This window comes from Rhinopithecus roxellana, chromosome 6, assembly GCF_007565055.1.
Source record: "Rhinopithecus roxellana isolate Shanxi Qingling chromosome 6, ASM756505v1, whole genome shotgun sequence".
Classification (NCBI taxonomy): Eukaryota; Metazoa; Chordata; class Mammalia; order Primates; family Cercopithecidae; genus Rhinopithecus; species Rhinopithecus roxellana.
The window spans coordinates 72,219,650-72,234,123 of NC_044554.1; the positions used below are offsets into that span (position 1 = coordinate 72,219,650).

Genomic DNA, 14,474 nt, shown 5'->3' on the forward strand with positions numbered 1-14,474 from the left:
CATTTAAAAATTCAAATTTTTATGGCATCTAGAATTTTCTTGCATGTTACTAGAAAAGTAATAGATTAAAAACTTAGAGTCTTTTTTATGCAAAGATACATTTGCTATAATGCCTGCCTTTCTACTGTGTCATACATATTTCATAGTAAATGAAACCACATTTTATAGGCTATGTTGCTAATGTATCAAATACAGTGCCATGAAATCTTTGAGCACTCCAGCTTTTTGAACTGTACTATTTTGCCCTTACAGGCAAGGATGAAGTTTAAGGGTTTTAAATTCACATTTTTATAAAACCTGTGGATAACAGTTTTCAAACAACACTTACTGTGATATTTTAACCCATATAGATATAAAATTTGACATGTTTACTTTTGGTTTTATTATTTTACCTCTCTCTTTTTTTTCTCTCTCTTCTGCTATATTCTTTAAAAGTTAGGCAAGTTTCTGGCCATTTTGCCACAGGTTTGAGTTTATAATCCAATATAAACATGCTTGAATATTTTAAAGTAATCCTACCCCCAGAGTTGGTCTACTTTTTTCCCCCCAACAGATGTTTTCTTCCCTGATTCAGTTATTTATTGCTATGTAACAAACTACCACAATACTTAGTAACTTTTTTTTTAAGTATGTTATTTCTCAGGTTTCTGTGGGTTTGTTGGTCTATGCTGGGCAGTTATGCTCCATGTGGTACTGTCTGGAGTCACTCACGTGATGTACTCAGGTAGGAACTTAGCTGGAGCTAGAACATGTAACATGACTTTACTCATATGGCTGGTGCCTCAGGGGAAGTGGCTGGGATGGTGTGGATAGAGAGATATGTGTGAGGAGAGAGAGAGCTAGGCCTCTCTCTTTCTACATGTAGTTTCTCATTATTCAGTAGTCGTCTGAGTTTCCTATATGGTGACTAGATCCCCAAGACAGTGAAAATGGAAGCTGCAAGGTCTCTTAAGGCCTAAGCCCATAAGTCACATAAGATCTCCTCCATGCATTCTATGGTTCAGAACAAGTCCTGGGGCAAGTCTAGGTTCAAGAGGAGAGGATATAGATTGACCTCTTGATAGTAAAAAAACAAAGTGGCATGAGCTTACAGGAATGGGGGAATTGTTGGTAGCCAAATTTGCATATAATTTACTATTCCATATACAGAAAAATGATACCAAGTGGACTCTTCTTCTTGAGAGTGGGTGCAATTAAAATTCTGAGGCTTTTTGTAAATTTTGTATTTAACAATATTATCTAATTCTTATATATGTTATATATATATTCTTATATAGTTATAGTAATATAAAACAGGTTATAGTTTTATATAAAATATGGCACCTATTGAAGAGAGAATGAACATTCTTTTCTTTTAATCATGATCTGTGGTTTTGTTTTTAATTAAGTCTTATGATCACACGTAATTTAAAAATTCGTGTATATCTCCTCTACTTTAATCATTTTAAGTTGGCAAAAGCACCATTCCCAATCACAAATACACAGCAGTTCTACATTTTTCTGTTTCTGAATGGCTGTTTTTTGTATTTGTTTGTTTGTTTTGAGACGGAGTCTCGCTCTGTCTCCCAGACTGGAGTGCAGTGGCGCGATCTTGGCTCACTGCAAGCTCCGCCTCCCGAGTTCACGTCATTCTCCTGCCTCAGCCTCCCCAGTAGCTGAGACTACAGGCGTCCACCACCACGCCTGGCTAATTTTTTGTATTTTTAGTAGAGACGGGGTTTCACTGTGTTAGCCAGGATGGTCTCGATCTCTTGACCTCATGATCCACCACACTCGGCCTCTGAATGGCTGTTTAAAGACAATCCTAATATATAACTTAGTTTGACTTAGATTGTAAATAATTCAAGAGTGAAGTTTATCTTTCTACTATTTTAAAAGCATGTGACCTTATAGATCATCTGTATAATGTGAGAAGTGTTAAATAATCTTTATTTGATACTACACATAAACCACACTAAAATGCCTTTCAATAAGTAAAAGGAACCATTTTAAATACAAGGAATTCTAATTAGATTGGCATAGTTAAGGCCAAAAATATAAAGTAGACATTGTTACCTTATCTTCAACTCTTGCCTTTAAGAGGTGAACACAAAACACAGGTGAATCTTGCTTGGTTCTGAGATAGTAAAGGAATTTCCCCAGTATTTAAATATATTCACATAACCAGTTATATAAATCTAAATATAAAACCAATCTCCAATACATTTTAAGATGGCATTCACCATCTTTGTGAAAAGTTGAACATTACTAATGAAGTCTAATCATGTCTTTAGAAAGGGTAAACAGTGATAGCATTTACTGAATTGGAATTACTATTAAAATTCAAAAAACTGAACATATTCATTTAACAACAAGCCAGTCTTAGTTTTACATCAGGACTGCCCAACAAAATATTCTGTCAGTTATTCATGATCTGAATTCTGGTGTGTGAGGTCTATTAAATTATGGTACACATAAAAAAGTCATAAGACATTTCCGTTTTGTAATAAATAAGGCAGTGGCCAATCATTATTCATTAGTAGCTGTTTTGAGATAAGCTATCAAGCATGTTCTTTCTGCCTTCTTCTTAATGCTGGCAAAGATAATTTTGTTCTAGGGATGTACTCCTTGGGATTCTCCAAATACTCCATCAATGTCTTCTCTCCCCAGGTGATGCCTTTGTTCTTACTGGCATCTGTATAAGAGAATCCAGCAGCTTGACCTGTCTTCCATCTGAAGAGACCATGGAGATTAGGCCCAGTCCTGTGTTTGCCTGCCTTTTCCATGCTGTGGCACTAGGCACACTTCTGAATACAAACCTTCTTGCCTTTCTCAACATCATATTTAATCCTCTCTTTCGTTGCTTGTGCTATGAAGGATGCCACTCAGAAGCTGGATGTCCCACTCTCTGAATATTCTTTTCAAGTCAACAAAATAGTTGGGTTTTGAAGTTGAGCACATGTCTGGTTAGCTCTGTCTGGTCATAGCAGAAGGACCTTGAGCAAGTTTCACTTTTCTCCTCTGTATTTACAGGATTATTGTGAGAATTAAATAAGTCTATACATATATATATATATATAAAATGCTTAGAAAAGTGCCTGGTGCACAATAAGTATACAATAAATATCAGCTTTAGAAATATACATTATCAGTATCTATTATAATAGCAACATCTTTGGCCTATACCTCCTGGAGCTGTCAAGCTCTTCATGGTTTTATTAAGCTTAATCATTAATCCTGATTACTTCTCCTGGCTGCCCTACCTCCTGCCAAGTAAAAGTAGGAAGTTATCCCTACTCCTTTATCGGTGTAAGAACTGGCTGATTAACAGGAGTCCTAAAGAAGTGATTTACCAATGTTAAAAAAATTGAAACCCATATTAATATAATTTCTACTGTATCCCAGGCCAGGACATAGACACACAGACACTCACCCACACATGATACTGGACAAACGTTTCATGAGGAATACTTATCCTGAATTTATGCTTTGAACTCTGTTTCTTTTTTCTATTTTTCAGTGAATCAACAGCAACAAAATGTTGGTTGTGACCCATTGTTATTGATTTCATTACCTACCAAAGGGTTCTAAGCTATATCTTACGGTCAGTGGAGAATAGGCTACTAACACATTAGACTTTACGCACAGGAATTGTTTCAGGTGTGGTACTATAAGAATATGTCACATAGAATTTCCAATCTGGTTGGCTTGGTTACAGAGCAAATTGCTCCTTCAGAAATACACCCTGACCTCCCTACTCAAGAGGCTTCATAAATTCTTTCAGTGAGACGTAGCAGTCTAGGAGAGGCATGTGTAGAATAAGTGTTATGGTTTTTAGGTACTATAATAAGCAAAGTGCCTTTTTGTTTGTTTGGAGCTGCATGAAGCTAGGCTGGAATTCCAGCTTCATAACTTACTACCTTGTATTTTTGAGCAAGATATTTAAACTCAATTTTGGAGTCTTAGTTTTTTGATTTAAGTAATATACAAATAGCATAATATTGGTGCAAGGAAAACAATGAGAACTCATTTCATGCTTTCTCCCCTGACCACAAACTCCAGAATTCATAGTTATTGTTAGTTTGTGTTTTATATTTTTGGAGGAAAGCCAAAATTTGGTAGAATATCAATTCTATATTAACGCACTATAGTCAAACTCTATTGTTAAATGCAATTTAATTTCTGCAACCACTGATGATCCCAATATTCTATCAAATAATAGATAATATTCATTATTTTAGAATATGGATCTGAATTATGAAGTAATTTTGCATTCTCGGGTCTTGTATAGTAAGATTTGAATTAACTTCCCAATTATCAACATAATTGTGGGAAAATGTCCTGAGAAAAAACATTTCTAACTATTGTGTAGTCATAATTTAAAAAATAAACGTGACTTGGAAAATGCAAGAACTACTTTTCTTTTTGCGTGGTGCATTAAAGGTGATCAGAATTCTAATGACGCTGGACAGTAGGATTTTTAGAATCAGTTTCCTAGGATTCAAGAAGTCAAACGGCAAACAACCCAAGGTCCTTGGTTGATCTGACCATCTCAGGTATCTCAAGATATCTAAGATGACCTAGCTGGCGCATCTCTGAGATGGGTGGGTCATTTAAAATGTTCTGCTCTTGAGGCTGAGATTTTGTGCGTGTGAATGGTGGGGAGAAAGCAGTGACACATTTTTCTTCCTTCCGTAGTGCCACCCGGCGCAGGGGCACCGCCGCGGCAGCTCCCACGTGGCAAGTTCAGATTGTGCAGCGCCTGGCCAGCGGCGGCGGGCGGGACCGCAGACCCCTCTCTCCGCTCTCCAGCCCTTCCCTCCGGCAGGCCGGGGCGCCCGCTTGGTCCTCCACCGCCAGGGGGCGGGCGCGGCTTCCCGGCGGCGGGGGCCCATTGGTCGCGGCGGGGAAGCGTGGGAGGAGGCCCAGCGGCTAGCTGGCTTTCTCCTGGCCACTCGCGGGGGTGAGGGGCAGCCGGAGGAGTCCGAGAGGAAGCGGAGTCGCGAGCTGGAGACGGCGGTTCCCGTCGCCCTCCGGCAGGACTGAGTGCTGGGAGGCCGGAAGGCGGGCGCGTACGGCGGAGAGGCGGGAGGGAGGCCGGTGAGACGGCTGGGAAGCGAACGGAGCCGGGGCTCAGGTTCGGGGAGGGATAGAGGAGGGCGGGGGAGCGGGACGCCCACCTACGTCCTCAGCCTCCGCGCACTCTGCGGTCGCCGGCCGGGGGCGGGCCCTGGGGCCCGGCCGCGTCGTCACGGCGTGTCCGGCTGTTGGGGAGGGCGCAGGCGGGACCGGGGTCCCGGAGAGCCGCTGGCCAGGGTTCACGGCCGCCGCCCCGGCGTGGGCATCCCCGGGCTCCGCGGAGACGGGGCGGCGTCTGCACCTGGCGCTGGCTCCGGGCGCCCCGGCCTGGGGCGGGCACCTGGGTCGCGTCTGCCTCGGGTTGGCGGTGGCTCAAGCCCCTGCAGCGTGTAGGCTGAGAGCTCCGAGAGGCGGGGACGGAGTTGGGTGTTGCATTTCAACTCCATAGGGGGCCGTTTTGACTCACTTGTAAAGTTTTAGTGTCCCCTATACTAGAGGTACTTTTGGTTTTTTACAACCTATCCAGCCCTTTGATGTTCGGTGTCTTTTCTTTTTCTTCCCATTTGTTTGCTACTGCTCTCACAGCTCGGGACCACGGATGATGATTAGTGGCCCTAGATCTGAATATGTGAGTGACGGACTGGCAATTTGAGATTGAGAGCTCCAGCTGTTTTACTTGTGGGAGGGGCGGTTTCCATCATCCTCTGCCTTTTTTTTTTTTTTTAGAAAAAATATTGCCTATTATACAGAACTGCTGTCTAATTGATAGGACTTTTCCTTTGTTTCTTTTTGGCCAATATGGTGAAACCCCGTCTCTACTAAAAAATACAAAAATTAGCCAGGTGTATGTATCCATATATATGTATGTATTCATATATGTGTATGTATCCATATATATGTATGTATCCATATATATGTATGTATCCATATATGTATGTATCCATATATGTATGTATCCATATCTATGTATGTATCCATATATGTATGTATCCATATATGTGTATGTATCCATATATATGTATGTATCCATATATATGTATGTATCCATATATATGGATACAGTGACATAAATAATATTAGATTGCTTACTGTGTACTAGGCACTGCCAAATGGTTTCATGTTCTCATTTATTCTCACAACAGCTCAGTGAATAAGTCCCTTTATCTTTCCCAGTTTTACAGATGAAAATATGAACTCCCAGAGCGTAAAGGTCGATGCTGATAGCAGAGACCCAGACCCTTTGGACTTGTGGCCAATTTGCAGTTACATTTGTAACTTACAGAGTACCAGCAGATCTCCGTTGAATTTAGAAAATAAAAGTTAATCATTTATTGAAAGCCATTTAACAAGACATTGGCAGAATCAGCAAATCAGCATCCGGTTTTGGTCACTTCATTGACCTGTACCTCTTTCTGGAGGCTGCTAGTAGTCTCTTGTGTTTCTTAGCTGTTTACCAATTAAGTCGCAAGGTTTTCAGTTTTATACAGGTGTTAGAAGCTTTGTTTCACAGATTCTTGTAATGTTTTCTCAGCTCAATAAAGACTAGCATTTCTTCATAGGAAGAAATAAGAAGAGTTGGAACCAATAAAAGGAGTTCAGTCCAGCGATTCTCAACCTGAGATTGAGTTCAGCGATTCTCAATCTGAATTACCATTGGGAACTTTGTAAGAAGGACACAGGACAGGTTCCTCAAAATCCTCATTGTAAGGGGCTTCTGTTTCAAAAGAGAGTAAAAATAAGATACTACTGGCTTAAAGTGACTTTAAAAATAAACTTAATGGACGTTTTGTTATAATTACAAAGTTTTAATATGGATTGCTGCCTTAAGCATTGCCAACTAATCTTTCATAATTTATGAAGATACATTAAAAAGGAAAAGGAAATTGGAAAACAGAGTCAAAAGGCTAAGAGACTATGGAATGGCAAAAAGTAATATTCCCTGTGGGGGTATTGTAAGACTTACATATTTTTCACCATATATTTTAGGTTTTAAATGATTCATCTCATTTTTCAAAAATTTTTATACTCTTAAAAATATTGGAGTGCCTACCATGTGCCAGTAATTATAGATATCATGGATACTCTGAATAAGACAGCCTGGGCACTCACAAAGCTACTTTATTTTTTCTAAGGGAGGGAGTCTTTTATGTTTTTTGTTGTTGTTGTTTGTTTGTTTGTTTTTTACAGTTTTATACCCATTTCTTAAAGCTGAAAGGTGCAAGACCCAAATAGCAAAAGATTTTTATGTTAGCTCTGAGCTAGATAGGTTTTTGTAAGACCTTGATACAGTAGAAAAGTTTGTCTTGAATTTAGTCCAGAAGCATCTCTGTTATTGGGACCAGATGATCAGGATTTGAAGCATTGGTTCTGTATTTAGTTATTTCAAGAGTGGCATTGACTAAATTACTAATATCATGCAGTACTTTATTAATCTGATTGAGTAGCCTGAACCAGGTAATTTCCCCAAATCTTTAAACTTTTAAAAGGTTTTGTACTTTCTTTTAATGCAATTCTTTGAGACACAATCAGCTGACTTCCTCTCGGAGGAGGAAGTTATGTGTTGTAATACCCCTACATTTCTCAGGTGTACCCATTAATATTCTTTCATTTTCTTCTCCATTGGCCTGCTCCACTTGATTGAGGCTATTTTTATATTTCCCTTATTTTTAATCTAATTTTGAAAATCTGCTATTCATGATTTTTCCAACTCCAGTTTTTTTTTTTCCAATTTTCTTTCTTAAATTAAATTCCTATAACAGAATTTTTCATTTTATTAAATTATTTACAAAGACAGGGTACCCCACTCTGCTGCAGACTAGAGTGCAGTGGTGTCATCCTAACTCACTGCAGCCTTGAACTCCACCTTAGCCTGTGGAGTACCTAGGTTTACAGGCATGTGCCATCACACACAGCTAATTTTTTGATTTTTTTTTCTTAAAAGACAGGATCTTACTATTTTGCACAGGCTGGCCAAATCTGCCCTCAAGCGATCCTTCCACCTCAGCCTCCAAAAGCTCTGGGATTACAGACATGAGCCCCTATGCCTGGCCAAATTTTCCATTTTAAAGTGTGGTGTTTAGCACGTTCACAGTTTTATGAACCATCACGCTTCTAAAACATTTTCATCACCCCAAAAGGAAACCCCATATTCATTAAGCAGTTGCTCTTCATTCCCTTCTCCCTAGCAGTCCTCGGCAACCACTCATCTGCTTTCTGCCTCTATAAATTTATCTATTATGGGTTTTCCTAAAAATTGAATAATTCAATGTTTGTTCTTTTGTGTCTGGCTTCTTTCACTTAGCATGTTTTAGAGGTTCATCCTCTAAATCAGTAGCAGGTATCAGTACTCCATTACTTTTTATGGGTAAGTAATATTCCATTGTGTATTCCATTCATATACACCATTACATGTATATCATTTCATTGGTATGTACTGCATTTTGTTTATTCATTTGTTGAGATTTTGTGTGCTGTTGAGAAAGTTATATGAACATCTCTAAATTGATTTTTGTCATAATCTCTACAAGGCTTGCTAACGTATTGTATCAGGTGTGCTACCTAACATACCATTCATTACCTGCAGTTAAGTGATCATTAAATGAGTTTTGAAGGACACAAGGTCAACAAAAATGGATTTTTAAGTTGGTTCAGTTGATACGTGGTGTGGTTTGGTTCTGCGTCCCCACTCAAATCTCATCTCAAATTGTAATCCCCGTGTGTTGAGGGAGGGAAGTGATTGCGTCTTGGGGACAGCTTCCCCCATGTTGTTCTCATGATAAGTGAGTTTTTAAGAGATCTGATGGTTTTATAAATGGCAGTTTTTCCTGCAGTCTCGCTTTTCTGTCTCCTGCTGCCTTGTGAAAAAGGTGTTTGCTTCCCTTTAGCCTTACACCATGATTGTAAGTTTCCTGAGACCTCCCCAGCCATGTGGAACTGTGAGTCAGTTAAACCTCTTTCCTTTATAAATTACCCAGTCTTTATAGCAGTACAAAAACTGACTAATACAATACGTTTTCACAACATTTTACAATAGTAGCATCTTACTGTCTGTTCTTTGCAGGTGTTTGCTCTTAAAGAAAGTTAAACTGAGGCACGATAAACTTTGGAGTTTATTTGAACAAACAATTCATGAATTGAGCAGCTCCCAACCAGATCTAGGAGCTCCACCAGGGGAATCCAGGAGGGAGGCTTTTATAGGAGGGTCACAGATGTAAAGCAAAGAAAATATTTGATTGGCTACAGTCATACAGTTGTTTTTATTTGCTCTATCGTGTTAGAAAGTCCCCTAGTAGGTGGGTAATTAGAAGTTTGTTGGATGTTTCTGATGGGTTGAGCTTAAGTTCTCTTTTTCTTTAGCATAGGCATTTATAAGAAGTAACTTCAAATTTTGCTTGTGTTTGCGAATCAAGTAAGGTTGATGTCACTTAGGAGGCCTGATTGGTTTTGTCTGCTCAGGGATTCTTCAGGCCTGGTTTCCATTTTAATTTACTTCAGCAGTGCTAATTCTCATTCAGTTTTTGTGGTACAAATGGTGTGCCAATACTGCATTTCATCCAGGGCTCTTGGGCAATGGAACCATTCTATTTCTCTATTTCTTCATTTGGAGGGTGTGACTGGTGGAATTATGTCTATCCTGGTGCACTTAAATTCTGCAGACTACTTAAAAACAGCATAAGTAGAGTGGATACCTAAGGGAGTTCTTAAACATTTAGAACAGGAACCTGTAACTTCTCATCTAGTATAATGTAAAATAGTTACATGAGATGAAGATAGCAGTTCTACTGTATGTAAATGTGTACCTTTCTCTAATCTCATTTTAGCAGTTTATGAGCGGGACACTTCATTACCCCATTTATGTTCAACCTGTAATAGTTAATGTATTTCATTTTATTGTTGTTGTTTCTAAGAATAGCTATTTCTTTCTGTTCATCCATTCATTCATCTATCCATTTCTCCATGAATGGTGTGCTGTAGGATTAAGGTAGCTTAGATCACAAATGTTTAAACAATTGTAGAACTCAGAACAGGCAAAACTGAATGTCATTTTGTAGAGGTCTGTCTTGTTTTCTGTTTTGGGTATGTTTGTGCTCTCTGTTGCAGAAATCCAATCACCATTTCATTTCGTGAAGTGGATTATAACTTTTTAAGTAAAATTCTGTTTTGGTAGATAGTAAAAACTGCAAGAAAACATTTGAGTAATTTTGAATCTAGTACTCTAGTTTAACCACTGCAAATAGGAGTTCTTCATTACTTATTCCTCACCACATTTTCTCCTGTTTTATCATCTGTTGTTATCTGAAGACCTGTTCTGGAAGCAGGTTGACTGTTCCAGAAAGAATGAAAAATCTTGTCATATGAATTTTACTTTTGAGCTTTTTTGGTTTAGATCTGCCTCACCTTTCCCCCTCCCACCCTTCCCTGTGTGTTTGGATTCGTGTGCTGTAGATCTGAAGCTCTCAGATCTGAGCACAAATGTCAGTCATCTGGGGAGCTTGTTAAAAACATGCAAGAGTTTTAATTCCACTCCTAGGGATTCTGATTCTCCACGTCTGCAGTTGGCTCAGGAGTTTGTGTTTTAAAAAACACACTAGTAATTCTGGTGTGCATGCTATAGGTAACCCTGTAGTAAGAGGTTCACAGAACGTGTGATGTTTCATTGAATCTGTGATGCCGTAGATCATAAGGGTCAGAATCTGGTAGCTTTCAGCTGCATGACTCCTAAACCCTAATTTCTAATCTTGTGGCTAATTTGTTAGTTCTGCAAAGGCAGTCCAGTCCCCAGGCAAGAAGGAGGTTTGTTTTGTGAAAGGGCTGTTACCATCTTTGTTTTAAACTGTAAACTAAGTTCATCCCTATAAAGTTCATCATATAAAGTTACGGCCTATGCCCAGGAATGAACAAGGACAGCTTGGAGGTTGGAAGCAAGATGGAGTTGGTTAGGTCAGATCTTTTTCACTGTCTCCGTTATAATTTTGCAATGGTGGTTTCACTACTAAGAAATAAAAATGTGGTTGTAAGCCTTATCCTGAGTTTAGTTAAAATGAGGGAAGCAATGTGCACCTTAAAATAAATAAAATAGGGTATTAAGTGCCTGGCAACCAGAGACTTCTCTTATTATCTTAACAGGTTACTATGAAGCATAGTGGATATGAGATTTTGAAAAGTTAAAAAGCAGCAGTGCTTCAGATCTTTTACCATGTAAATTATTTGATTGCAATGAGGAGTTTATATAAGGTGTCCTTAGTTGACATCTATTTGTAATGAAAATTCTACTGATAACTTTGTTTTAAAATGCAACTTAGGTATATGTGAGGGTGTAATAGACTCCAGTTTGGCCCCATATTAATTTCGTCCTACTCATTTCCAGTCATTTAGATGTTGCTGGCTCAGTTCAGATGTCTGATTTCTATCCTCTTTGTATTTCAGTGATTTCTGTGTTGTAATTATAGTTCACTGAAATAGTAAGGTGTGGCATAATCATTTGATTTCTACCTTTTTTTTTTTTTTTTTTTTTTTGCCACTTTCCTGTTAGAGAGTCCACAGCTCTCATTAATACCAGCTAGGTGATTATAAACGTATACCCCAGTTGTGTAGCATCTTGTACTGAGTAGTGGTAGGATGTAGTGGCAATATTTGGGGTAAACACCAAATCTGTGTCAAGGTAAACCTGAACTCTGGCTGCCAACTCAGAAATGCTGTAGTGGCATATTGGGTACTGAATGAGGGCATACCTGTAGGTTAGAACAAATCTTTCCCCATTAATGAGATTTGGGTGAAGAGCAACCCCACCTGCTTAAGGTGCTTCCCTCAGTAGTATTATCTTGGAAAACGAAATATCTTTGTTAGGAAAAAGTTGCCTAGCCATGTTATATTTGGGTATAGAGGAGCAGAAGAACACAGATTCATTTAGTTTTTAGCTCCTTAAAGTGTTTTTGGAAGGCATGGTTCAATACTTGTTGATCCACTAAATGCCAAATTTCTGAAAAGGAAAGAATAACTAGGTCTCTTTAGCTAATTCACATTGATTGAAGGGGTTGTACTAAGAAATTCTTAACACTGAGATGAATCATATTGGAATACTTATGTCCTCAGGATATAGTGTGTATGGTCCGACAGGCTTGGCTACCTCTCCCTGCACTAAGTCTTTCGGTAAAAGTTGGCCTAGATGGGGCACTTACATGATTTAGCTGAGCACTTTTGCTAGCCTGTTTTTAAGTGGAGGGAGACGCAGGTATTATATTTTATCAATTTCATTCTTAGAAGAATGGAATTTTATCTAAATTGCTGTAGATAGAAGTTTTCTGAAGTGTTTTTCCCTATTCACTGTCAGGAGCGCCAAATGAAAAGCAAGGTAGAGCAGTTTATTGTGGATTGTGGAGGAAAGCTAAACTTGCCTAGTATAATCCCAATTTGCTTCATATCTGGCATTGGTTAACATTCTAGGGGAAATTTAAAAACACTTTCTGGCTCATTTGTGCTTTTCCATACTATACTTCTAATTCTATTTCTGTTTCTTAGCCACATTTAGATGTTCTCTTTTAAATGTAATTTCAGTTTGATGCTACTTAAGAAAATAGGGAAAGCCAGATGATGTTGGTTCAGAAAACTGTCAAAAATCCAGGCATAGATTCATCTATATTCTTCTCTTCCCAAGATTTTCAATAGAACGTTAAACATTTATTCTAAAACACTTACTGGTTCACCTGACCCATTGTTTGTAAGTTTTTGGTCTATTGCTTTGTGTGTGTGTTGGGGGGGGCACTTTGCAGAGGGAGTGGATACATTTACATCATAATCATTGGTGATCTTTTGAAAAATTGGTCATTCTTAGTATTATAGAATTCATGTGGATCACCTTTCCCTGCACCCCAGTTTTGTTTCTTTTTGTTCCTTTTTTTCCCTTTTCAAAATGTAAGTTTAACTTGATTCTTTAAAAATCTGGGATACTTTTCTAGTTGCAGGTAGTCATGTAAAAATCTCCCTTTGTTCGTGAGCAAGTCATACCCACCTCTAAATCTGTGTAACAGGAGTGTGTGGGTGTGTGTGTGTTTGTGTGTGGGTTACAATGGTGGTTTCTTTTAAAAGAGTGTATCTTCTAGGATTCAGTATCCTGCTAGTATTAAATACTTTCTCAAGTTAGTAACTGGATTTTTCTTTCGAGCCTTTAGTGTTAAAAACACCAAATTTTGTTAAAGTTACAATATTTCTAACACAATGATAGCAGCTCAGATATCCTACTGAGTTTTTAAATGTTAATATTTTTTCAGACGAATGCAGTCATCTTATTCCTTTCCATTTTGTTATTTCAAAAACGTAGCCAGCTTTGCAAAGATGTGTGTATAGTTGCATTCAGGGGAGACAGGGTACTTGACAGCAGTCTGTATATGCAATAGTAATAACTTGTTATTAAAGACAAGGTTTTTTAAAGCTTAATATTTGGAATTTTAGAAGTTTGTTAAGCATTAAATGCACATTTACCTCACTCTTTTTTAAGCCTATTACAAAAACAATCCCTTATAAACACCCACATAAAGGAAATAGTAATGTCAGTTTTTTCCCAAGAACATAATTTTATAGTTACTGAAGTATACTGAAGTAAGATTAATTTTTATTGGTTTCTTTACATTCCCTGGGATTGGTTTGGAAACCTAACAGTGTCTAGATTTATTTCCAACTTTGCTATAGATGGATAGCTTCATCTACAGGAAGGGAAGGACTTTTTTCTTCCTTTTGAGGAGGATCCATTCTGTTGTTTCTCATGGAATTATGCTTCTTTCCATGGAGAGCAGATTATGAAAATGTTTGATGAACACGTATGGAGCATAGAAATCAGGATTGTTTCATCTGTCCTACTTCTGTAGTAGTACTTCTAAGAGGACCTCTCGAAGCCATGTGGAAGTTGTATGTCCCGCACATAGCCCAGCAAAAAAAGTTGGACTATTAGGGCCTGGTTGGGAAAGATGTTTATTCTTTTATTTTTAAATTTTGTATTTTTATTTCTTTTTATTAGGGGTTGACAAAGTACAACCTCTAGGCCTGTGTGGCCCACAAGCCACAACTGGTTTTCACACTTTTAAGTGGGTTAAAAAAAATCAAAAGAAGGATAATTTTGCGACACATGAATGTTTTATGAAATTTAAATTTCAGTGTCCATAAAGAAAGCTTTATTAGAATATAATTAGACCCATTCATTCACATGTTGGCTGTGGTTGCTTTCTAGCTACAACTGCAGAGTGGAGTAATTGCAATAGAGATTGTGTGGTCCATAAAGCCTAAAAATATTTACCATCTGGCCCTTTTACAGAAAAGTTTGCCAACAGTTACCCTATTTTACTCACATAAAAGTAGTTATTTATAGCAAACAGGTTTTTAAAAAAATACCATGCTTTTGTTTGTAAATGTAACGTCAGAGTAAC

General features: G+C 38.3%; 1 protein-coding gene and 1 pseudogene across 3 annotated transcripts in view; one reads left to right on the top strand and one right to left on the bottom strand.

The window, feature by feature from the left end:
- Window positions 1–2,508: 2,508 nt before the first annotated feature.
- LOC115898181 lies at window positions 2,509–3,190 on the bottom strand (annotated as a pseudogene).
- Window positions 3,191–4,787: 1,597 nt separating this feature from the next.
- Window positions 4,788–14,474, top strand: part of FAM3C (FAM3 metabolism regulating signaling molecule C) — a 47,789-nt gene continuing 38,102 nt past the window's right edge. Inside the window, exons 1-2 of one of the 3 annotated variants that reach the window (XM_030932805.1) lie at window positions 4,877–5,079; window positions 8,360–8,422. The gene's annotated coding sequence lies outside the window, so the exon portion shown is untranslated. Of the gene's footprint in view, window positions 5,117–8,359; window positions 8,423–14,474 lie in introns of all 3 variants that reach the window. The other 2 variants (XM_010382307.2, XM_010382309.2) reach the window with 2 other exon arrangements.